The sequence below is a fragment of the Micrasema longulum genome, unplaced genomic scaffold (genome assembly GCF_059751315.1).
Source record: "Micrasema longulum isolate JH-2025_06_02 unplaced genomic scaffold, ASM5975131v1 h1tg000250l, whole genome shotgun sequence".
Classification (NCBI taxonomy): Eukaryota; Metazoa; Arthropoda; class Insecta; order Trichoptera; family Brachycentridae; genus Micrasema; species Micrasema longulum.
The window spans coordinates 68215-95827 of NW_028277455.1; the positions used below are offsets into that span (position 1 = coordinate 68215).

At 30.9% G+C, this 27613-nt stretch overlaps 1 long non-coding RNA gene across 1 annotated transcript; it reads right to left on the reverse strand.

Moving 5' to 3' along the window:
- Positions 1 to 532: 532 nt before the first annotated feature.
- LOC148283280 (uncharacterized) lies at positions 533 to 27546 on the reverse strand. Its single transcript, XR_015821884.1, has 2 exons — positions 27280 to 27546; positions 533 to 926 (listed from the first exon to the last, which is right to left on the reverse strand). It is a non-coding gene; the product is annotated as an uncharacterized LOC148283280 (long non-coding RNA).
- Positions 27547 to 27613: the final 67 nt, after the last annotated feature.

Consider the following 27613-nt stretch of genomic DNA (forward strand, 5'->3'; position numbering starts at 1 on the left):
TTCAAAATCTCATTTCGATTCATTACACAAAAAGGGCTCTTCATCCAAAGAAGTTAAAGAACTTACATGGGTATCCAAAATAAATAACGGTTGTGCATCCGAAAATATGATACTATTAAAAATATTTTACAGCATGCACGTCAACATAATCTCGTAAAATTTGACGTGCAATCGACTTGACATAGCAAATAGACTTTGCCAAATTCAAATTAAACTGTATAATAAGGTGGTAAACACTTGCTCTCCAACCCGGTTTGAACCCGATATCGTCAAAAATAAGATTTTCTTAAAAAGCTCAAAATATTTTTCGTCCTTAACACGCAGCTTCAATGCTTTCGTCGACAACACAGATGCAATATGGGCGGTCTTAGTTCTAACTGATAGTGGTTAATAGTGCCATCAAGGTAATGGTTTAAGAGTTATCGCGCTATCCGAAATTGAGACAGTATACGAAATATGGGTACTTTCCTCTATTTTATTTGCTGTATATTTATTATTACAATAAAAATGTGGAAATACAAGTAAAACTGCATTTTAATAAGTGTAGATATAAAAATAGTTCTTTATTTAAAAAAATCTTAAAAATACATAATTAATCCCCGACAGCTTTAGTGATCGCCAACGTCGGGAGACCTGATAAGGCACCGCAAGAAGAAGAAGAATGAATGCTTTCTGGGTTTTATTTATAGATACACAAAACACAAGGCGTGGGGTGAATTTTTAGATGGAGATTTTTTCAAATTTTTGTGTTAAGTGCATTAGGAAACAGGATAGAAAATTTTATTTTTTTATTTATATGCAGGTGCATTTGATTTCAAAGCAGAGTCCCATATCGTATCCTTTCATCAGGCAGTGATTCGTACACTTGGGGTCCACATTTTCAATTTGGCCTTCACACAACTCCGCAGGAACATGGAACACCAGATCTGAAACAGCAATGAAAATACGTTAGAAATAGAAGGTTCGATCAAAACTAAATCACACGAATAAAGGTTATTTTCTCTTTTTTTAGATTTTTTTTTCCTCACAAAAATCAACAGAAAAAATGCAATTTATAGTGTTTTTATAACTCAACTTTTCTTGAGATATTTTTTTAATCAAATTTGCGATGTCAACAATCATGTTTCCTTGTTCTACGAAATAAGTATTTTTTTAAATTCTTGTAATGTTTCTCTGCGTTATTGTGTCGTGAATTAAACCTCTTTCTTGCCGACGTTTTGGACAGCGTCACAGCGTTCATTATCTGTGCTGATGTGTTTTTGTAAATCCAGATTAGGGCAAAGACACTCATTTTTCATAGTTCTAATACTGCTCAATGCATTTCATAAGGACAATATGATTGAGATTAATTATTTGAATTTATTTCGATTTAAAGTTTTGTTGAAATTGTGGATTAAAAAAGCAGATTTAAATAGCTTCTTTTTTAATGAACAGCATATACCTATTTTTATAAATTATTTTCTCATTGTTATTGGCAAAAGAATTATATTCTAATATAAGCACATATTTTTTTATTTTTGATATCTTTCGTATTCTTTCAGTAGCCTTTATTTAAATTTAAAATAAAATGTAAACCCACACACAGGCAATGCCTTTGTAGGATTTCTTATTGTGTGTAATAGTTTTTTTTTGTATTTGTAACTTACGTAGGTATACCTATTGTAAAATGCAAAGAAAAATTCACATTATTTATTTTTTTAATTAAAAAAGTATTTTGGTGTTTTCGTGTATTGTTGTCGAAAGAGAAATTTGTACCGTACCGCAGTCGGCAGGTTTGTGTTGTAACGGTTTATGTATTATATTCAATGCTGGATACCATGATGTTTTAACGCGCAATGTGTCAACTATATTAATATTATACGGATGTTTATACATTTTAATGGCCTCCTTAATGTGACGAGTTTGGTAGCTTTTGAGATAACTCAATATTTTGAGATCGAACAAAAAGTTATTTTCCGTCTGTCTACGATGATTGGCTTATGCTGATTTTTCAGGATAACTGAGTCTGCATGCACTTTTATGATCTTTAACCGGAGTTGTCATTTGAGTTGTGTAGTAGAGTGCGGATAGAAATTATGGAATGTGCCTCAAAATAGTACCCGTCATTGAATATAACATGTAATCTGATACAACCCAAACATGCCGACTATGGTACGGTACGAATTTCTCATACGATTACAATATACTAAAAATACATCAGCCCAGATGATGAACGCTGCAACGCTGTCCGAAAAGTTGACAAGGAGTTTTAATACACGGCACAATAACCCAGAAAAACATCACAATCCGAAAGGACGTGAAAACCTACGAACTGAAATATGTAATGTTTGTGCAAACTGCAAGAACAAAAAAATGTTTTTTTTTTACTATTCATTTAATCGGCATCAACTTTAGGGAATAGCGTATTAAAACATAATCAATAAAACTAAGACCACTCGAATTAATTTTGAAGTACAGGTGTAGTTATTAATTAAACATAAATATTACTATAACGAGTAAATACCAAATAATAAATATCTTAAAAAATAAATGAAAAATGGAAAACAAATTAATTACTTATGTACTTAAAAATCACTCATCATTACTTACAATATTCCCGTTATACTAACCTCTCCCTTCCTCCCCCCCCATTTTTTAGACAGATTTTTAATTTTTGTATATTTCCGTTTAGTTTATACCAACACCTGTAGATGGAAAGATTTATGCTTTCTAAAACTAGTAGAATTTCAAAGAAAATTCAAGTGGTCTTGAAACAAAGTGTTTTATTTATTATACATTTTAAAGGTTGAGTGATAAAAAAAGTTTTTTTATTTTAAAGTTTTCTTTTTAATTCATGGTAGTTTTGCACTAACTTGCATTTTAAGATTGTCTACAGTATTTTAAGTATGTTCAAATGTTGTATACAAGGTTGTATTTCAATTCCTAGGGAGTTATTAAGATTAAAAGTTATCGCAACAAAGACGAAAAACGTTTTTTAGAAGGAAATATGGAAGTCCATTCATTTTCAGAGCTGACATGTCATCGGCGGATTTCAGTGGCCAGACTGTGTAACGTTCTCTATTCTGCCTATGTTCATACATCCACATTTCCTCAACTCTTCAATCTATTGACTTTTGTGAAGTGAAGAGCTGAAACATTTATTGATGTAAGTGAGATTTATTGGGCTGAATTATTTCACCTACTAAGCAACGCAAACCTTCCAAATGCGTATATTTTCACATTTCTTACTCTGACGTGTTGTAATTTTTCAAACTAAACATATCGTTGGTAACATATTTCCAAACATACTACTAGCAAAATTACATAAAAATAATAATAAATATTTTATTTCAAGTAGAGACATGCAATATTAGGCATTCCGTGAATTGGTTATTAACATAAGTTATGAACGTTTCTTATTTGAATTTAAAAACGGGCATAAAAATTAAAATGGAAAAATTTATACGTCATTCTAAAATTTTTTTTCTCCTCTATTAAGTGTTGTGTATGCTTTCACGTTACACAAATTATTTTATTTGATTAAAAGCCTTCAAAATGGAATGTCAAGAAGACAACAGTGAGCATTTTCGACACCTTCTGTTTGCGTTCAATCGAAGGAATAAAGCAGAAAACAACTAAAAGGAATACATTATTGACTAATTTGTTGTTAAATAGGGGAGGGAAACCATCGAGGCGGGTATCAAATAAGAACGCGTTTTTCGAAAACGACCATGAAAAAAAAAAAAAAATATTATACCTTTGAGAATGGGTGTTAACAGTGTTAACAAACCATTTTTTTTCGAAATAAAAAGAACAAAAGAATTCATATTTTTTAATTTATTATCATTATTTGTTTTCTCTTTTGTTCCCACGATTGAACGCGAACAGAGGGAGTTGTTAAAAATGCTCACTTTCGTCTACTTGATATTCCATTTCGAAGGCTTGTAATAAAATAATAAATGTTAAAGCAAATACAACATCCTATAGAGGAGAACATTTTGTTTTTAATGTCGTATAACCTTTACCATTTTGTTTAATTTTGTATGTTTATTTCAAAATTTTAAAAAATACGGACACGACTCATTTTAACACCTTATACAATTTTTATACTACATCCGGTTTTATTTTAATATTAAAATATTTAAATCCCTTTAAACGGTTTTTCGATAAATAATGTTCCAAAATATTATATTAGCTGAAAATAAAATGAAATTCTGTTTAAATATTGTCTATGTCTATATGTTGTTTTTGTCATATAATAAAAACTTGAGCAAACAACAAACAAATCCAACGTTTTGTCGCATAAATAAAAACGCTAGACGTAATCTGTAAAACGTCAAACAAAATGTCGTAAATGTGTATAGTACAACAGTGGGAATACGACGCCCCCTTCTACTGCCTACTGACACCTCGTCCTTCGACATAAAATGCCTTACAAAAAATACAAGAAAATAATGCTCTTTGAGAAAGAAATAAATCACTCTGGGTGTTTAGTTCTTATTCATACATTTTGTAGTACCTACATATGAATAGACCAGTGGTTGTAAAATAATATCAGAACCTTAGAGTAATAATGCGTACAGGGAGAGGAGCCCAAACGTAAGAAAACCATTCTATGACTATTGGGTATTAAGTTAGCTATAGTTCGCAGTAAGACAACGGGCCGAACTCAGGTCGAGAATTGCTAAATGGATATTAATTTGCATTGTAATTACTTTTAAATATGTACCTGTGTACTTATGATAGCAGGGTTATTCCAATCTATTTTTCTATAATTCGCCTATATTTATTTTATAAAACTGAAAATACATGTTTGTTTTTATTTTTTTAATTATTAATTCATTTTATTCACAATATATTTATGTTTTATTTATTGATACATAAACCCCAACTCCATTGAACCAAAGTCCTGTGTTGAGTTTGTCTGTTTGTCCGTCACATCTCCGAAATGGCGAGTCGTAGCGGCCTAAAACTTTAGATACTATAGACACGTCATTTTAGATGCAATTTCAAGGTTCACGTTGCTATTTTCAAGCAAAATTTTAATCGACTTATACTAATTATACTTTAATTCACAAATTTATCCCCTAAATTGAGAAAAAATAGTATTTGAAGTAAATATGTTGATATAAAGAAAGTTTTTAAGCAACATAATACAATGCCAAAAATCAATGTAAATTATGGAAAAATATTCGGAATCAATTACATGTGAAAACTGAGTCCTTTAACACCTTTGACGCTCCTACTGCTGCAACCAAATATATTGCAATTCACAATAGACGATTTTTATTTATTATAACGTAAATATCCAAGTTATTTACAAACAAAGCCAAGTACAGCTACAAAAGCATCCGATCGAACCGTTATGTTAATGTTGTCAAATAAAACAAATTGGCCACCAATTGGTTGCTAACCAACAAACCAACATCGCTTGCGTTATACGAAATATAGTGATAGGGCTTTTCTCTAGGTTACGCATTATTACTCTGAGATCTGAACCTAAGAGGATAAAAAATGGGAGTCCACTCTTTGCCGTTTTAAACGCGAATAAAATATTTCCGTTACATAAATGCTTTTTTAAGTTTAAATTAAAATCTAAAAGTCCACTTTGTTTTAAAGCAAAAACATCAGTAGTCCTAAGGCCGCAATTACAAACGCTATATTTATGGTACATATTGAGCCGGTATAAAGTAAAACCGATATTTATGTACGAAAACGTGTATATTTGTGTCAAAAATTTGAACTATCTTTATTGGTAACCTATAAATTAACATGTTTAGAAAAAAAAATTGTACATATATTTTATTTTTATACAGAAAACTTCATTTTACTTGGTAGATAAAATTGAAGATAAATGTTAACTCTCCATTGTAATACGGGCCCAGTAGCTCAATCACAAATAACTATCGACGTGCTTAAAAGCATGCTAAGCATTTGAGAGATCACAATGAACAATAATGAACATGCTTAAGTTAACGCAGTCATAAGTCAACGCGTGTGTAATCTCTAAGTCAACGCTCGTGTCGGTTTGTTTTTTTTTCCTCGTAAACATAGTTCATTGGTGAAAAATCGCCGTTTACTATAAAAAATTACACAATATATTGCGTTTGCAAAATAGTAAGGAGTATCCAATACAAAAAAGTGAAAATTAAATTACAATTACTATGGCGACTGCGTTTATTGACATTTGGCTTGCCAACCACCAGCTAAATGCAATAAATAGCATGATGAATAATAAATAAATAAACGAAAATAGCAGTTTTAGAAGATTTTCCATATTTACACCGGTGAAATTCAAATATGCGATTGCGCAGCAGGATTATACGTCGTGAAACGTAAATATTTTGACATTTAAGTTCACGGATGTTCATTGTGATCGCGAATACGATAAACAAACATGGTGAGAAATTGTTATCACGTTGCTTATTAGCGCGTCGATATTTATTTGTGATTGAGTTAATGGTGAAAAATTTCGCTTATTAGCACGTCGATAGTTATTTGTGATTTGAGCTATGAGATTTTAATATGTAGTGTTATTATCAAAATAATAATTATTTTACATTGAAAGTTCTTTATAGATTTAAATTATCTCATAATCTTTTTTTTATTAATATCCCTACAGAGATGAGGTAGAATTTTTTCAAATTCAGGATTATGGATATTCGAGCGTTAACAGGGCTTATGACCTGTCATTGGCTGGGTACTAAGTGGCCACTTTACGTTTTACAACATTCCCCATTCCGCTTATTAGCGAATATCGACACAGGTAACATTTTGATTTTTGTATATATCTTATTAAATGAGAAACCATTCACTAGCGTGTTGGAGCGCCATCTATGTATTAATATTGAAGTTAAGTATTTTTAATTAGCATATTACTTTATTTTATGTATTTAAGACTCTTCCGAGTTAAATTAAGTACTAGTAATCGCCTGCAGATGATTCTGCAATTTATTTATACTTATATTTTGACCAGATCTTATTACACAACCAGATTTGTGTATGTACAAAAAAAAAATAAAAAAATACACATACCAAAAAATAATGTTGTATCTCAAAATCACTTACCGACTTTTTATGTCTACCGGTTTCGTGACGCGCCCGTTCATTTGAACATACCGTTCAATGTAACTCTCGTGGTTTATCTTTTGAGGTACAAGTGTTACCAGTGGGATACTCTATTTTTATATTCATTATACATCTGCACCAATGACTCATAGGGCACTGCATTGAAAAACCGATTGCAGGGTGTCTCAACCATCTGTTATCTGATGTAAGGTTAAATATGTTCTGTCCACCTCGTGGTTAGGGCGTTTTCCCACCTTGCAAGAGATCACGAGTTCGATTTCCGGCATGGTTGACATGATGTATCCTTTAACAAAGTGTTCTACACTGGAATATTTCTTAGTCCCTGGACTGGCCCCTGAAGCGTGAAATTGATCATCTTGCCTTCGCGTATCTAATAAAACACTGCAGTCGGTACACCAATGCAGTCACTTATGCACCATTAAGGGCAGAAAGGTAATGATTATGATAATTCTTTAGATTTCTTCCATATTAGGAAATACGCATTCCCAAAATTATTATTTTTCTGATTGAAAGTATCATTGAATTAAACTTTACACGCAACCATTTTCGGAACGCGACCGTTCCTTTGTCATGTCTTCAAAATAAACTAAATCAAGTAGACTTACGTTTCTGGTGACTGACCAGGGACAGCAATGCAATATAAAATCACTTTGTTATCTACACTCAACCGCAAATACGGCATTTTACTGTTTTTTTTGCCAACGACAACCCCCTATTATTTTTTCTCCAATTATAAGATAAAGAGTTACATTTCATTAGTTTTAAATATAATATTCTATTAAACTCATTAATCTTTTTAAAAAAAATAGCATATAAAATTTTAAAAAAATAAAATGGATTGAACCCGATTTCCCTGTGTAGCCATCAATTTTATATCCTTGTGAAGAAGACACAGTGAAAAATTATTTTTTAATTCATTGATTTATAGATATTTCTTTTATCAATATTTCATGTGTGATTTTTCCTTTTTTCATTCTAAATTTATTATGTTTAAAAAGCTTTCGAGGGATATATAGATAGGTACATCAAATAAAATAATAACTACCATTTTTTACGGTGGTTTAACTCGATAAATATTAAAAAAATTCCCACGCCGCAAATTTGAAACATTTTGCGAAAATCTGACATGTTTATCTACAGCTAGGGAAGATATGACATTCTTTATTGAAGAAATATATTTCTGCAACGGAAGTGCTCAGAGAACGAATCAAAGTAATTCTGCTTTTCTATTGGTAAACTGTACACTTTATGATGTCACAAAATATACTATTGTCTCGTACTATCATATTTTTCCAATAAATCCTAAGAAAACTTTTTATTATGTAACATGCAATGCTAGTTTTACTCACAACGCAACGTCTCAATATAAAATTAACATTGCAAAATCATATACGTTTTTGCAAATGATTTATTTTAAAAACATATCCCAGTGTATATGACTAAAATAGGGAAGAAATTATTTTATAAATATTATTTTTGTTTAATTTTTTTTGCACCACAACAGGCCAGGAGGTCCACTTACAGTGGTGAATACGAAACATTCAGGCTTAGGATTAATTTTTGTGTTCTCACCGGGAATCGAACCCGGAACCTTCCGTGTGTGAGTCGAGCGTCGTGACCACTACACCACGGAGGTCGCCAAATTATTATGTGTTTAAAAACATGACTCAAAAGTTTTTATCACATTAGCTTAATTTCAAGTAAAAACGAATAATAAAAATAAAATTAAAAAACCATATGGCAATTTTAGTTGCCCCTATACTTAAACTTACTTAGCGTGTCCGGTTGGATAATATCCTGCCACTCCAATATGCGGCGACAGATATCGCCTTGTCGTTTGCCACAATTAGATTCCTAGGAGTGCAGCCTTCTCCCATGCCCGGGCATGTCAATAGGTGGCTGTCGTCCTGGGACACACAATATATCATCACCAGAGAGCTACCCCTCCCCCTTTGGAGATTTACATCGTGTAACACCCCCCCGTAGTCTATTGAGGGCGATCTATATGAAGTATGGTAGGTGTACCTCATTTGGATCCATCCAGGGTCTCGCTCCAAAATCCTATTGCCATAGTTCTTCTCTCCACTGTTGTGATGATTCAACAGGAGAGGTGGCTTTGATAAAACTGTTTCTAGATCTCAGACGCGAGGTCGTCGGTTGTTGGTGGTGTAGGGGATGTCTAAGATCGTGGGTTTGTTTGTACCTCTCTGATTCTGCGGCTGTCTTTCTTCGAATGTGTGGTGGAGTAATTCCGATGATTGGGTATATTTTATCAGTCGGTGTAGGCTGGAGGCATCCTGCTACTATTCGTGCCATTTCATTGACTGCTATGTCCACCTGTTTGGAGTGGGCAGATTTTTGCCACACCAGACACGCATACTCCGCAGCTGATATGCATAAGCCTTGCGCCGAAGTTTTAAGTACTGATGGCGTTGCACCCCATGTGGTCCCCGTGAGTTTACGTATTATATTGTTTATTGCACATACCTTTTGCCTATACTTATAGGAATTAACTTTTTAAAAAACTTTATAAGAATAATATTTAAATGTGTATTGGATAAGTATCAATATGTAGGTATCCAATCCCATCCACATAACTCAATGTTTCAGCTCTTATACTTCACGAAAATCATCAGATTTGAAGAAACGTGGATGTTTCAACTAAAGGAGAATGGAATTGTGACACATTATGTAAAGTGTTCGTTAAATATGTTTTGCTCTACTAAGAAACGAAATGACTATCAACGTTTTATTTATTTACTTATTTTACGAAAACATACAGCTGTATAATAATATTTACACATCACACAAAAAAATAAACCTGTATCCGAAAATAGCTCTCAAATTGATGGTATAAGAAAAATAAAATGACAGTAATCGTTACCAAAAATGTTGTTCTTTTAAATTTGTGAGACACTTTAACTGCTTTATACTAATGTACAAATGTATTTATTTTTATAACACCTATTGTTTTTATTTATAAAATAAATTTAACATAAAAAAACAGCTAGTTTGATATTTTTGTATACTTTCATATAATATTTATTTTCTCTCGTTTGAAAAAAGAAAGAAGGGGCGGCTGATCAGGGGTTACTCCGTACGCTGGCGAAATTTTTTTTCAAGACCGAGTATAAACTTTTTCTTTTCATAATGTTTTATTTCATTATTAGAATATTTTTCTTTTTACGAGTGAAATGATACGGCGTGGCTTTAAACGAGAAGTATTTTTTTTTTGGCATCGTATTTAGATATGTATTGTAATGTAATTGCGGAAGGTTTTATCGGAGTTTGGAGTAAATGGTTACCTGACAAGAGCTATTGCGTCACTGTACAAGGACAGCCACAGCATGTGTGAGAATCAAACAGGGATGTGTAATGTCTCCATGATTGTTCAACGTATACATCGATAACTGTACGAAAGAACTGAAAGAGGAAAGGAGCAAAAATGAGTGATATAACGGTTAACTGTCTTCTGTATACTGATGATGCCGCGCTTCTTGCTAGCAGCAAAGAATACCTGCAATTCTTGGTAACAAAAGTCTTCGATGTATGCAAGAAAAGCGATTTGCTAATGAATGTTGATAAATAGAAAATGATGGTTTTTGAAAGGGATTGGATCAGTGTGAACAAAGATTTTCCGAATCAGGTGAAAGAATATGGGTATCTGGGAAGTATGTTTACTAGGGATGGAAAGGCTGAGAACGATATTGAAAGGAGGGTGAGTGCCGAGAACAGAGTGAACGGTGCACTGAAATCTACTTGGCAAACAAATGTTTGTTGCAGGAGGCAAAACTAGCATTTCACAATGGAGTTCTAGTGCGAACTCTAATGTATGGGAGCGGAGTATGGGATTGGAAAAATATCAATGAAAGTAGGTTTAATGCTGTCGAAATGCGATCTCTCAGGCGAATGTGTGGTAAAACGAGGCATGATAGGTGCACAAATGTCGAGATTCGTGAACTATGTGAGGCTGAAACATACATTATCGACAGAATCGAGAAGGGGGTGCTGCGTTGGTTTGGACATGTAGAGCGAACGGATAGCAAAAAAACGGCTAAAAGGATCTACGATGCGAATGTTGATGGACGCAGAAAATAAGAAAGATCGAGAAAGACCGAGAAAGACATGGCACGATCAAGTCCATCAAATACTTGAAGATAGACATGTCAAGAGTAGAAATAATCGGCGTGCGTGCATGAGAAGATGTATGAATGTAGAGGGAGCGAGGTATGTATACAAAAACAGAGCGATATGGCGTTCTATCCTCTCTGCCTACCCTTACGGGGAAACGGCGTGACGGTTTGTTTGTGTTATATATAGAAAACTATAATTGGCCCAAAATTTTGGTTTATTTGTATGTATTGTATTTTTTGTTATGATGGCTGTTGTTTTCTTTTAATAAATAAATCAATTTCCATCTCAAATAGTTCTTCAGTCTCTATTTGAATACAATCTCAGTAGAAGGTGTACTTTGCCGGCGTCAAAATTTGAAACACTCTTAATTTAGAGTGATTTATAATGATATTTATCTTCTTCGGATGCGGAGCAATGTGGATTTCAGATTTGAGCGAAGGTATCTGGGGACCATCAGCAAGATCGTGCGAAGTAATTTCCTGGTGATAAATGAGACACCATAATTAATGCGAATGAACTGATAATTCCTTTGTCGCCGCTGAATAATAATCTAGTTGATTCATTGGAAGGGTTCTCTGTACTTGGCGGGGGTGGGAAAGTAGAAATGTAAAACATCCCTTATTTCCTCCGACCCGACCTGAATAGGAATAGACAAGATGATCGCACGATGACAATGCAAAATTCTACGAAACACATCACTATACCAAGGTGTATAATGTTGTGTATGTACGTAAATCCATACAAATCTGTGTTGTTCTATCATACATGCTTGTTCCGCATTGTTGTCTATAAAAACTTTTTTTAAATGATTTATTATTATTTAAAACTTCAAGTACAAAGAATAAGTACTTTGGCAGACTTATTGCTAAAAGCAATATCTTACAGCCAACCAAAAAACAGACTAGTCAAAAGGAGAGATTGGTCCAAATTTTGTAAGAAAAAAACATAAATGTATTATAAAATATAAAAATAAATAATACATATTTATATTTTTATTTTTTTAATATTTCCGGAAAAAAATACACCATTAATGCGGTAGAAACGTAATTATTAGTTATGTTTGCTCAAAAAAATTATATTTTTATACTTATTTTGTAAAAAAAAAAATCAATTAGTAAAAAGATAAAAATAACAGTCTTATGCCATCGATGATAAAAGTATTTGACGATAAATATTAGACACAAGTATTGGACAGTACCATCAAAGTAAAAGTATAAACATATAATTTTATTCTTTTTACATGCTTTAAAAAAAATAACACTCAGAATATTAGACGGTGTGTTGAGTTTTCACTTGAACCAGCCAAAGACAGATAATAAAATGTAAATTTGTAGATTCCCATTATCTATTGTAATACCTATTCAGCCCTTTATATAATATATCTTAATATAAAAAGTACGACGCTCTCTCGGGGAAAACATAGGTACCTACCCTTTTTTCAATCAAATATGATACTAGAAAGTTTTCATATTTTAAAACATTTTCGCCTAATTCCCAAGTTACTTGTCTTATTGCATTGTTACACGTAAAATATGAGACTTTTATCTAAATCTTTGAAATAAATTATTTTTATGGAATGTTTGTTCTGATAAGCCACACAAAATATAACTAAAAACTATATTACCTTCTCTAAAATGTTCTTCATCTCTGTTGTAGTATGTTTATTATAACTAAACACGTTTAAAACAGATGAGGTGAAGAGTTAAATACTAAATGGAATGAGGAAAAAAGTTTAGTACTAAAAAAAGATGATTCTTTCATGAAGAAGAGCACGAGAATGAACTTATAACAAGGAAGACAGAGACACTGTTTTTTGGCCGGTGTATGTGTGAAAGAGACAAAAACGAACGAAGAAATTCGGCCAATCAGTCGGTTATCGGCAGTGAGCGGGAGTACTCGCTAGTTATATGATTTATAATTTTTAATTTATTTTGCTATACACGACTAAATAATACTATAGTTGTTGTTTTTTTTTTTATAATTTTTCATAGATATATTATTTACATAGAAATATAATTACAAAAATACAGCTTAAAATTAAGCTATAATAGAAATTGGAAAAAATGCCCACAAAGACTTCAGCATCCGAGCTTAGGCCATTCCTTTTTTAATTGTTAAAAAGTTTATTGCACATAAATATGGTACGCCATAAAAAGAAAAGAAGAGAAAATAAAAATAAAAGAAAAACCAAATTTACATATGCTAATATTACGAAGACATAATTTATTTCCAGTATGCATTTATTTTTAATTTTATTTTTTTTTTTTTTAATATGTCTATCTGTTCTTTCCATGCTAATCCAAGACCTCAAACCTACTTTAAACTGTACCAGTGATTTAATGTTTTGTAGTTCTATAGTAAAGATGGTATTCCCATCCAAATTATACCACTATACTTAAGTGTACCTTTATGCCAAGTTTATGCTTTTTCTTAAGGTAACACAATGTTACATCATCGCGCGTAAAGGATTTTTTTGTCACAGCATTTCAATAGACTTACTTTTTTCCTTAAAACTAAAGAAGAACATTATAAAGCCAAATAATAAATATGCGTATTTGTTTCTATGTATACCAGTTTCGAGACGTATCCGTGTCTTCGTCATGATTATTAATCACACTAACATGGAAACCCCGCTATTCACCTTTACAGTAATTGTCCACAAATTTCACTAATACGGGAAAAATAATTTTAGAGAAAAAGTCTACGGAAGTTGCGTCTCTAACTTTGTATGTTATCATAAATTTATTTGAAAAAACATAGTCAAATAATATTTATTGCTATTTTAGTTTTTATTTAAGAGGTTTTAAAAAGTTCCACATGTTGACACCGCCTATACAAGTGCATATTGTTGAATGGGGTTTCCGGTACGTTTTATTTTGCTAGTCCAAAAGCGAATACGATTTTATTCATTTTACTAACTAAAACAACACGAATACAAATTACCTACTACTAGATAGTTTTCAATTTATAACTCTTCTTTCAATACGTCTTTGGTGAAAATTCATGTATTTTATCACCAAGTAATCCTTGAGACAAAAATATTGACATGAACCAAACAATTTTAGACGAGAAATTTTCGCTTCCTATAAAAATTGGTTGAGACTCACCTGTCATTTTTTAAAAGCATGTCATGTTTTCATTTATCAAAGAATAATGAAAAATTGTATACTGTGGTCCATCAACTCCTTACAAGATGAATGGAAGAAGTTTTTTATGGCAATTCATAAACCGAAAAAATCACAAAAAAACTTTTGAGTTAACCGAAAAACAAATAAAGGGTATAGTTTGAAGTACCTTCTTGCAAAATGTGTCCTTTATAAAATAAAAATACCCGGAATCAAATAAGAATCGTACTTGGATTTAATAGATTGATTCGACAGTTGCAATATTTATATATAGTTGGATAATTTATATAGCGCCATTTTTGTGAAAATCACCTCAAGGGCGCTGTACAATTAATAAATATCCCAGTACGTCTTGCAGCTACCAAAGCGCATGGACGGTTGGGATTCTAGTTCCTTGTTTTCAATTAAAATCAATAAAAAATTATAACAGATAGGAGCTAGATTACAGGTCGTCTTGCAGCTACAGAGCGCATAGACAGTTAGAAATTTAGCCCCCATTTACACATTTTAAAATTAACAAATAAATTTAGTGTATTAATGATATTTAAAAAAATAAAAAATATGAATAATAAAAAGGGGTAAGATTACAACACGTCTTGCAGCTACTAAACGCATAGACGATTGGAATTCTAGACCCCATTTACAAAATTTTGGTATTTTAAAGTTGATATATGAAAGCTAGATAACCAATCATCGTGCAGCTACAAAGCGCATGGACGAGTGGAATTCCAGCAAATTTAAAACAATATCAAAAAATTTATAAAAAATAGAGCATAGTAGTAAATTGGTCAAGAAGTAAGCAATAAAAAACTAAATAAATCAAACACTGTTTCAACTTCATGGTTAACAAAGGGAGATAGATATATGAAGAGAAGCTTTTGTAGACAGTAGGTAGATACCGTCGCCATGTGGCCCACTGGCTGCTAGATAATTTCTGGAAACGCACGTGTGTAGTACTATTATGCCTTTTGTTCCAGTGACTTGGTGTCCATTTTGGTCCGTATTATTTCGTTTTATGAGACGCAACATTTCTGTTCAATTCCCCTTTTTACATGAATATTACAAAAACGCGTGTATGAGCGGTTTGATTTATCATTTTGTGTGTTATTAGAAGGCAGATATTTGAAATATTATGTAGTTATCAATAAATGTCAGTTCACTTTTAGTAGCACTGTTGTTATTTATTAATTATGGGTGTAGTGTTCTAAATGGCAAAATTTAGGTACTTTTGCGTATTGTATTGTATTCTTAAACGGTTTTAAATAATTCATATAAAATTTTGTGATTTTAAGGTTACAGGCGCACTATTTTTTGTATGTTTCCATTATTTACTATTTGTCACATATTTTGTTAAGAATAAAGTATAAAACAATGCTATTAAATAAATACTCTTCTTTTTTCCACTGTTTGTTTAAACATGACTACACCATTACACATTAACGACTTAAACATTAACTCATTGTTTTCTAATATATAAAACTTATTTTCAAATTTATTATAAGATTATAAGCTACGGTTGGAGAGGAACTATATTTCACGCCCAGCCCGTACGGTGGCTAAGTATTATTATAGGTAGGCTTACATTTTATTTGTAGTATATAAATTAATATAAATAGATTAAAAAACAAACCCTATGTAGAATAGCTAACATATATTTTTTCCAATATCCGTTCCCATTTCAATAAATTTACGAATTATTTTCACTTTGGGAGAGATAGCAAAGAACTTGGAAAAAGAACAGCTGCAATAAATGTATAAGTATAATATGGTATATAAGCTCATTAGAATAACATTTAATAAAGTAGTTACCCCATAAAACTTTATAAAAACGTCTTTCAGACAAAAAAAAAACTCTAATTTTAAAGTATTTCTTCTTTCCGTTTTCGTATAAACGCATTTAATTTCATAATAAAGATTCCAGTCTCGATAAAACCGCTCTTCGGGTATTCAAAATTTGTGAATTTACATATCACACATCTTTTATTTCTTTCATAAAATATAAAGTACTAGCTGAACCCGGCCACGCTTCGCTGTGACTTTGTCTGATATCAATTATTAGGGGAAAAAATAAAAATTGTCTACCAACAATATACATTTACCGAGAAAACACCTTGCTTAATTTAATATCTTAATTTGCGTTGCTGCGACTGTGCTGTAGAATATAAGGAAATAAAATTGTAACTTTGGCTTAATGTTAACTACGACAAATTATAAGTCAATTTAAAATGCGTAGAATGTTTCGTTTCCGTTGGAATTTCGTGAATTTCTGAAATTTGCGGCCACAAACATACGGGACCTAATTTAATCAATAAATAGATATTGATGATTTTGATAAAACTATAAATAAAATTATCAATGAAACATCTTGGTTCAGTTTTATTATTGTATTACTTCATTCCATAAGCGAATGTATTATCTAGGTATGTATCTTGAAATATTTCGTCATTCATCAATAGGTATGTAAACTTCCTTGTCAAAAAATTAAAGTATTGTGCTACTGTTGAAATGTGTATTTCCCACTCTTTTCATTGATATCAAGTGTCATTGATAATTGTATCTATAATTTTGTCAAAATCATTAACTGTGGCGTTTTATTAACAACAACAAAGAACAACAAAACAACAACAAAAAACATCAATAATATATAGATATTATGTTTTATCGTATTTTGCATTGGCAACATCATCAAATTATTAGTTTTACCAACAACCTTGTTTCGTGCCGTGTATTTGATTCATTATTCCGTTTCCGGACTTAATTGTGCATAGGGCACTACATTGGTAAATTGATCGCAGCGTATCTTAATCATTTTTGTTACATGAGGGTAAGATGACCAGTCTTACGCTTCCGGTGCCAGTCCAGGAACTAAGAAATCTTCTAGTGTAAAATAAAAATATTTTATGTCGACCATGTCGGGAATTGAACCCGCAACCTCTTGCATGGTAGGCAAATGCACTGACCACTACACCACGAAGCCGACGAGAGATTTTTATATTTTGACACATTACCACTTTTATATTTTACGAATTTATTTACAAATTTCGGAAACGTTTTAGGAAATATAATTTTACCCATAAACAATGTAACAAATACGTTCCATGTAAAGAGATCCTTGATAAAGAAATTACTCTGGTAAATTTTTCATGATTTAATTCAGCAAGTGGCTATTACTAAGGGCTTTCCAACTTCGTAACATAAATTCGACCCTTTCCAGGATTATAACTCTCGCCGTAAGATACTTCTGTTACTCGCATTTAACTGGAACTTCGAAATACGAGGTAATTTTAATAAACAATTTACCGCAATGCGTGATGTTATGAACTTCAGCTCCATTTCAGTTCAAATTAACATAATTACCCCTGATCTACTGAAATTGATTTCATTCTATGTACCACCTAGATTAAGCAGAACATCTACAATATTTTATTGTCAAAATTCTCGAACGGTAGCTCAATATAACTCACCTATTGTTAGATTACAGAATACCGGGAATGAATATGCATCACATTTTGATATATTTAGTTTATCTCTGCCTAACTTAAAAAATAAAGTGACCAACATATTTTTATCAAAAAGAGCAAATCATCTTCAGAAGATTGGGTTGGAATAGTTATAATTTGATTGATTAATGTATTTTGTTATTGTATAATTTCTTTAAAATATATATGTATTTCAAGTAATTAATAATGTGTACAGTACGAGTATATTAATATTTCATACTCGATTTTTTTTAAATATTTTTATTTTTAAGCACTCTTTATACCACATATATGTAAATGGCAGAAATGCCGTATATAAATAAATAAATAATTATTATTATTTTTTTTTTTTTTTTAATTTATTTATATTTATACAATTTAGTTTTTTTTTTTATACAGAATGATGTTTCCTCATTGGGGTGTCCCGTGCCGAGGGAAACTTTTTTTTAAAAATAAATATTTGCGTTCTTATGATTTACCCAAATATTTCATTTTGAGGGCCATTTTCAACGAGTTGTAAATAACTCACTATTAGAAAATGGGAATCGAGTTGTATGTTTTACAATAGGTATAATGGTTGTGCCAGTAGGTAGAGCAATCGTGTTATTCAAACGTATCACTTCGGATGTCGGTATATTTCATGACAGTGGGATTTCTCTTAGGAGGGCAATTTCCAAATTGTAATATGTATGTCAATTTTACATGACGATTTACTTTTTTTTTTCTCTTTTCCATTTAATAAATCTGATATGTATATTTTGTAATGTGTTGAGAATTGATTGGATACTCTGTAATGTTTTCAATGTAACTAAAAATAAATAAATGAAATAAATAAATAATGAAACGAGCTTTAAATGAGTTATTTAACATACTAAACATTATAGGAAAAAAAACGTAATAATTCTAATTACCATCGTAAAAATAATAAGCAAAATAAACTGAAATAATCATAAAAACTTGCAGACAAAATTTCATAATCAGGAAACAATTTTTTACCTATTTGGCTTGATCCACTAATCGATCCGTACGCAACCCACCTCCACTATCCATTTCTTAATAGCAATTTTATATTGACAGTACTTACTAATTGTCATTATGGATAATGTAAGTAGATTGTACACTTTAATTATCCTATAGAAACCTACTAAAAATACAGGTTCTCAGATTTTTTTGATGCAATTTATATTTTAATTCTGACTTTGTTAATATATTTTACATTAAACGTAAAAATTATATATTTATTTAACCTTTGAGAAATACAGTTTTCAATAATAATTAAACAAAAATCGTATTTATACATTTCATTATCATTCCCTTTCCGTACATGTTGGTGCATAGGGCACTGGATTGGTACACCAATAGCCGTGTATCTTGATCATTTTTCTTACATTAAGGTAAGGTGATCAGTCTTACGCTTCAGGTGCCAGTCCGGGGAATACGAAATATTCTAGTGTGAAAACACACTTTCAAATAAATATTTCCTATCAATTATGGCGGGAATCGAACCCGAGAGCTCTTTCATGGCAAGCAAACGCACTGACCATTCCACCACAAGGCCGACATTTATACATTTACACTCTACATACTTGTCACGTGTAGGTTCTTGTATACTGTGTACCAACTCGTTACACAAAATAAGGAAGAGTATATTTAAAAGCCTAATCTGTCCAGAGTTAACACGAAATTGTACAAAGATAAAGCAAATAATTAAACAAGGATATAAATAAAGTTTAAGGTGATTCTAAACGAATATGTAAAAATTTATTATTTTTACATTTATTTATTTATTTATTCATTAAAATCTACATTCGTTTAAATATAAGTGAACGTATTAAGGCTTTTTAAGCTGTACCCGTGTCTAGCCATAATAATTAACACTAAAAAAATGGAAAATTAATTAGATTAAAATATAATGACATGTGATGCAATGCAGGTGGCCTCCGAGGTGTAGTGGTCAAGACGCTTGACTCACGTACGGAAGGTTCCGGGTTCGATTCCCGGTGAGAACACAAAAATGAAAATGTGATTTTTCTCAAGCCTGGGTGCTCTGTGATGTAATTCACCACTGTAATTAAGCCTCCTGGCCTGTTGTGGTGCAAAAAAATGTAAAAAATAAATAAATAATAATAATAATAACAATCTAGGAAAAAAAGGTATAAATTATTAATAATCAAATTCCAACGAATACAATTTTTAAAAAATAGTCAGACATAGATATTAAAATGTAAATTATATAAATTAAGATTTATACGTAATCAAATATACAAAATAACAGCATTATTAAAATCCACAAAATAAAAGTATAATGGTAAAATATAAGAGCATTGAAAAAAAACAAAATAATATTATCATTGAAATCAATAGAAAAAGAATATATATATAAAAACATAATTGAAATAATAATTGAGATATGGTTTCTATAAACTCTACACTGTAGTAAGATATAAGAGTAATAAATGATATGCCCTAATAAGATTGAGTACTAAATTAAAAAATACAAAAATACATAATGAAAAGATGGAAAATTACTTATCTTATTTTTTGTTTTGTACACCATTTTGTAAAAAAGACCTCAATTATATTGTAATGATATTTGAAATAATCAATATAGTGTAAAGTTTCCGCAAATCAAGTTTTGTAAAATTTTCATTAAAAACAAACGCATATTTCAATAAAAAAGCGCCATCTATGAATAATTAGTTTCATATTTTCGTTTAGAATCACCTTAAATCAGGGCTAAACGAATAGCAAAAAAAACTTGAATAGGCTAGAGTTGCACCAATTCAAAGTACACGGACTATCTCTTCGTTCTAGTAACGAGAGAACCCTTTTAACACCCTGTCATCGCTCTAACTTTCTTGCCTCCTCTTTCACAGTAGTAGCCGCTCGATTGTGGAATAATCTACCCACTAATGTTAGAGACGCCCTTCTTTATTTACATTTAAGTCAAGATTAAAATGTCACTATCTAAATATTTAAATTGTTCCTTTATCCTTTTTCTTTCCTTCCCATCCCCTCTCCTCTCTTCATAGTATAGTGTTAATTTTTTTTATATATATTTTTATTTTGTTTATCTTTGTTTTTTATTTTGTTGTATTGTAAGATTCAATATGTCTATGTATTTATAATTTTCTTAAACTGAACGGTTTGGGTAGGTGGGAAGAAATTGCCTTAAGTCAATATGCCCGCCCTTATATGTATATATAATATATATTGTATATGTATATAAAGTGTCAAATAAATCAAATAAATAAATAAAAGTAAAATACTTAATTGTTGCGTTTTCGTAAAATGTTTAATTTCAACTTTTTTTTTAGTACAACTGGGCCTCAGTTGTTTGACAAAACAGACTTATTAAATTTCAATGAAATCCAGACCGCCAATTAGAACGATTTACCGATTTTTGTCAATAGGTACAATAATTTGAACTTTCTATCTTAAAATTACAGTTTACATACAAATGTTAATTGCTTGGTTGTTAAATTTGATCATGTTACTACAATATTTGAGACAAATATTGTTTTTCATAGAAGTTTCGAGTTATCTACACTGACAACCATCAGTACATTTTACTTATAAGTTCTTCTTTTAACTTTACTGGTCCCACTTTAAATTTACGACTCAGATCATTCTGGTATGTTAAGAAGCCATTATTAGTTTTGCGGTGACAGAGGAAAAACAGTATTTCATTATTTCTTAGCCTACGAGAGAGGACAAGAAATTTGTAAAATAATTTAACGAACATCAATTATTAGAATAATTATTTCTTGGTATTTCCTCTCGCATTGATCTAAGGGTTTGAGAGCTTAAAGAGCTTATGATAATATAAAGGTAGGCATCTTTAATGTTTTGTGTTTTAAAGTTAATACATTTTGATGTACGCATAATTTAATTTTATTGAAATAAACGGCACTTATTGCCTTTTACATATTAGTTACAAATACAATAAAATACACATACATGTAAGTGTAATTATAAGTAACACAGAGCATTGAAAACAATATTATTAATTGAAAAATTAAGAAAGTCTAAAAAAGATAAACAATATGAAAAAAATATTACCAGTTATAAAATTATTGATAAAAAATAATAATTTGGTACTAGAAATACTTTGAGCCAGTAAAAAAACCAAGGAAAGGATTTTGAATAATACTAAACGAAAAAAAAATCAATTACACATACTATTATTTTTAAAAACTAATACTGAGGTAAATAGTAGATATACAGGTGTTCTTTAATCCCTGTCACATCCGAAATCATGATGATCAGTATGAGCAAGAAGACAAATTGGCACATTAAAATATTTTTTTAGAACAACTAAAAGCTTAAAAAATAAAACATAGAAAAAAACAAATGGTTGCTTATGTCTGCAGGGGAGAAACGAGGAGGGGGGAGTCTGAACCGCACGGCCGCCATTTTGTTGTTTTTCTTCTATATTTTATTTTTTAAGATTTTAGTCGTTCTTAAAAATTATTTTAATGTGCCAATATGTCTTCTTTCTCATACTGATCATAGTGGTTTCGGATGTGACAGGGTTTCAAGAACACCTGTATATTTATGTATAAAATATAAAATGATGTAAAAAAAATGATAAAGAGAAATATTTTGTACTATAAATAAAATCAAGAAAAGAAACGAAAAAAAAAAAAAACACTTATAAAGAAGTTCAAACAATTTTAAACAATAGTAAATGGTAAAAAAATATAAAAACATAGTTATCTAGAACTATTCGGTACCTACTTCTCCTACCCATGAACTACAGGAGAAGAACCGTTCTATATGTACTAAATTTCACCAACGTCTTGGTACTCATTGCCAAGAGTGTGAAGTCTATTGATGACTGCATTTTTACCGTATGATGTCGAAGTATTGTTGCCACAGTATTAGTAGGTTTGCCGAGTTGTCCTTTTCGGTACATTAAAATTGATTAGTGGTTAATAATATAATAACTATATTACATTTTTCGTTGTTTATCTATCTAACTTTTTTTTCATAATGTAGACATATATTTTTTTAGGTGAAATTTAATTAAATTTGATTATGATTATATTTTTTAATTTTAGAATGTATTGCATCTATCAATGGTAAACCCGTTCCAAGACTGAAGAAAGTTGTATGCTGTGGTGTTGAATAATAAATATTTACAATATAAATATAAAGTGTATAGTTTACCGTTTAATATAAAAAAGATATGGTTAGAACTACATGTTTGTCTACTCGAAAAAGAAAGAAAAAAAATAGGCAAAAAGGCATTTCAGCTTTTAATGCATGCCAAAATGCCACAAATCTTTGAAATAACAATTTTGGATTCATACTATTTATTTTAAAAACATATGATAACGTAGAATTTTATGCCATTAAATTAGTATCAAATCTCTATTTTGTTTGTGTTTTTCTATTAAAAAATAAATCATAAATATTTAAACATGAAGCATAAGCATACCTACATAAAATAAAAAATAATTATGTGTGTACGTACGTGTATAATTTTTTTGTATTGTTGTCACGAAAATTTTTTTTTTTATTTACCTGCGATCCAAAAAAGATTTTTAAATCTCCTAGGAATAAAACATATAAGCATATTACGAGGCCCGGAGAGCCGATTAAATGGAGTCCGATGGGCCAAATTTCCTACCGTGTAGTAAATAAATATAAATAATTATCCATGGTAACTGAACTGAAGAACCCACCAATGATCGTATCGCATGGGGAAACAATTATTGTTTTATTTTTTTTATAAAAAAATAAATATGTAATCAACAAATAGAAATAAAAAAATATACAGATAAAATAATGATATGTATTTTTTTCAGATATTAACATAGTAAAAAATAAATTAAAATCAAAAGTTAAATAAGGCCATGAATAATAATATTATTTAAAACACAATCAGGCCTTCATTTAGAGAAATCGTTTGTGACTGGCATTTGCATTATTAACGTAGGAACACAGTGTTACTGAGCAAAGTGTAAACTTGGTGAGTAACATTTTGCATTCATTAGTGCATTCGCAAAATATGTGATTCATATTCGCAGAATATGAATCACATATTTTGCTTATACGGTCGTTATTATGTTGCATTACCTATATATTGAGTATAATGATATCGCACGTACCGTATATTATATAACGGCATGTCTAATATCAAATATAATGGGAGAAAAACACTATAATGCAATATTATTGATTAGGAAAGTATAAATTCCTTGAATGAATTAAAATATTTTGAAGTAAACATAGACAGACTATGTCCTAAAATTTAGCCTGAATCTATCAAAAGACATTTATTACCACAAGCTATGTGAACGTGAATGAGTAGATAGATTATAAATAATATTGGTTATTTTGGTTTATTTTTTAAAATAAGAAAATATTAAGTGGTAGATTATTATTTGGTACCTAATACTTATAACCACATCCAACGGATGTCTAACGGTTTTTAGTTATCATTTATATATTTATTATACATGCTTTTACCCGCGGCATCGCTCGCATTGCATCAGGGAGAAATTAGTTGATCAATTAGTTTCGTCGTTTAACAATAAAAACATTCCAGATGGATTGATATATTTTTTCGGGATAAAAAGTAGCCTGTATCAATTGCCGTTTATCTATCATTATGAAAAAAAACGACGGTCCATTAGTCTATGGCGATGTAGCATCATTATCCGGTTTTAATATATAAACTTTACTGAATGTTTCTTTATTTTTTATGTATCTCTATAATAATAAATTTATTTATGTGTAAATATATACATGTAAATGTATGTATATGTATGCATGTGCATGTGTACTTATATGAGTATATTTATATGTTTTTTTTTAATAACTTACTCTATACCCATATACCTATGTGGGTGCATTTCTTTATTTTAACATATTATTGTTCCTTTTAGCCTTTCTTATGTTATTCTTACTTTTAACTTCATTTATATACTTATGTTACACTGCTGGACTTGAATATATTGATAAGAAATGTTAAAGCCCATAGGGCGTAAAAATAAATAAATATTCACTCATTTTTCCATCAAGTATTCTTTTTCCCGTTAGTAATTTTCTCGGGGAAGTGATCATTTTTTTCGGAATAAAAAGTAGCCAGACACTTCTCAGCTAGTTGAATTTTATTTTTCTAACAGTATTTTATGAAACCTATCATTCAGCTGGCAGTTTAAGCGTAGAACAAATCATCTTATCTACATGTAAAAAAAATATCAAGATACGTACTAGGTACGGAAAGAAATATTGATGAAAGTGATTTGATGAAACAAATATTTATGTGTTTCCTATTTTACAAATTTGAAGTAAACGCTTAAAATAATACAATTATATAAAAAAAATCTCATGGCTGTTTAATAATGTTAATGTTATAAAAATATTTTATTTTAAGAAAATCCTTCGTTACGTCCTTGGTTCTTTAACAAGGATTTGTCGTCTGGATGCGGAGCCCTGATCACATGGTAGCGGATGCAAAATTGATTGGGTATAATAGGCCCTATATTATTTGCTAGCGAGATTAAAAACAATTTTATTTCGTTTATTTTTAAGACTTGACAAAGCAACAGTCGTGTTCCGAAACCGGTTACATGTTAAGTTAAATGATATTAAACGTAACAAATACACAGAAGAGATGGACAGAAACAAACTTTCAATTAAAAACCAAAATTGTTGATGTTGATAAATGTATTTTTTAAATAATGAACAAGGCACAGTCTTCCTCAGAACGGGATATGCGGCAAGGATGACTCATAATAAATATTTGGTAACTTAAAAATAAATTATTATTTGACGTGCCTTGGACAGTTCGATACCTACTAGAGGTGGTAAAAAAACTAGTCAGGATATTAAATTAAAAAGCGCAGCGCATAGGCAACACTTTGTCGTCGTTGTCATCCCCTGAAAATGAAAAACTTGTCAGGGTACGTGAAACTGTTTCTTGAATAACAGTTAAGAGCAGCGTGGCTCGTAACAAGTGACAGTTTTTTGTCCACGCTGCTTTAAACTGTAACCTAGAAACAGTTTTAAGACAGTAACTGTAACTGCTACTCTTTTTCAATGAACGAAACGCTCATCTCTGGTACATACGGGTACACACAAGAACAAAAAACAAACCATTGCACCATCACCCGTAGGGGTAGGCAGGGAGGATAGAACGACATTAAATCGGGTTGTGGTCCTGTGGCTAGTGTCTCGGACTCGCGGACCAAAGGTCCGTGGTTCGAATCCCACTCTACCCCAACTCGATTCCATTTTCTAATAGTGAGTTATTTACAACTCGTTGAAAATGGCCCTCAAAATTAAATATTTGGGTAAATCATAAGAACACAAATATTTCTTTTTATTTAAAAAAAATATATATGTATATATCACTCTGTCTTTGAATACAGACCTCGCTTCATGACATGTCCCTACTTATTTATACTTAATTTCGAATATCATGACTTTTTAAAGTGAGAAAAGGAGGTGACATTTTTTGTACTTAATAATAGTATGTACAGTCAATTTGAATATATTATAAATGTTGCTTATGTGAGCGATACAGAACGTTTTCAAATAAAATATTCCAGTGCGCCTACTAACACAAACTAAATTTGTATATCGTTTGTTTAAACTAACTGCTCGTTCCATCTCAACACAGAATTTTTAGTCCCATGGAGTTGAGACTTATGACTCAAATAATGTACAGTAAATTTATGAATATAAATAAATAAATAAATGTTTAATTGGTAGCCGGTAGGCACTAGCACACACACATAGGCTTATCAAACACTGCACCTAGGTTTCTAATATTTGTTTACAACAGCTGTTTCATTATTTTTTGCCGTGATTGCGTTGATTAAAAATCCTTAATGACACATACAACGCGTATCCACGATGTATTAAATTTAACATAAAATATTTATCTCACAGTTCAGTATATTGCTTATGTCCATCTTCGTAGATGCTTACTGAATTTAACAGGATGGAGAAATTTAGTTTATTTAGGAAGGAAATGTGTATTTAGGAAGGAAAAGTTGTACGTAAGTAGCCGTTCTAAGTGATCACTTTGCGCGCGTGTAGCGTTCACCATTCTTAGTAAAGATTTAATATTACAACAAACATATAATTATTTTATGGTAATTGGTATTTTTATCTTTAGGTACCTAAACAATAGAAAGAAACTCCTACCTACATAAGTAAAACATAATTATTTCCATGATTCATTATAATCCCTAGCAAAATGTTTTATTAGAACGAATGACCTCACCATTGTGAGTAACATGCAACAATAGAAACATTGCCGTGTACAAATAATTTAATCAAAGAAATTAACTGTTACAATATGCATACCTACCAATGTTCTATAATGATGCGCGCCTAGATACTTCGAAATATTTCTCGAATGATTTTGACTAATATGTCTCTTATACGAGCGTAAATAAATTCATTTGAATAATTTCTTTTGGTTACTTATTTCGTTATGATTAGGTACTTACCATTGATTGGAGGTGAAATTTCAAGTTCACTGGGATGCTGATGAATCGCCGTTGCATCTGGGACGGGGACAGCATACGCACATACGATTAAAGCAAAAACAACACACATTCTCAGAAACGACATGTTTATAAATATTTTTCTTATCTTTTCAAAAGTTGAATAATATGACAACCGAACCGCTTACAGCTGCACAATCGACGACAGCACTGCGGAATGATATTCCGCGCGTTTTATTTAAAATGTTTCAATTAGTCATTCGTTTCGCCACTAGATGCTGCTAGAAACCATATTTTGTCAAGTTTTCCTATTTCCGACTGCAAATTGCAAACATGC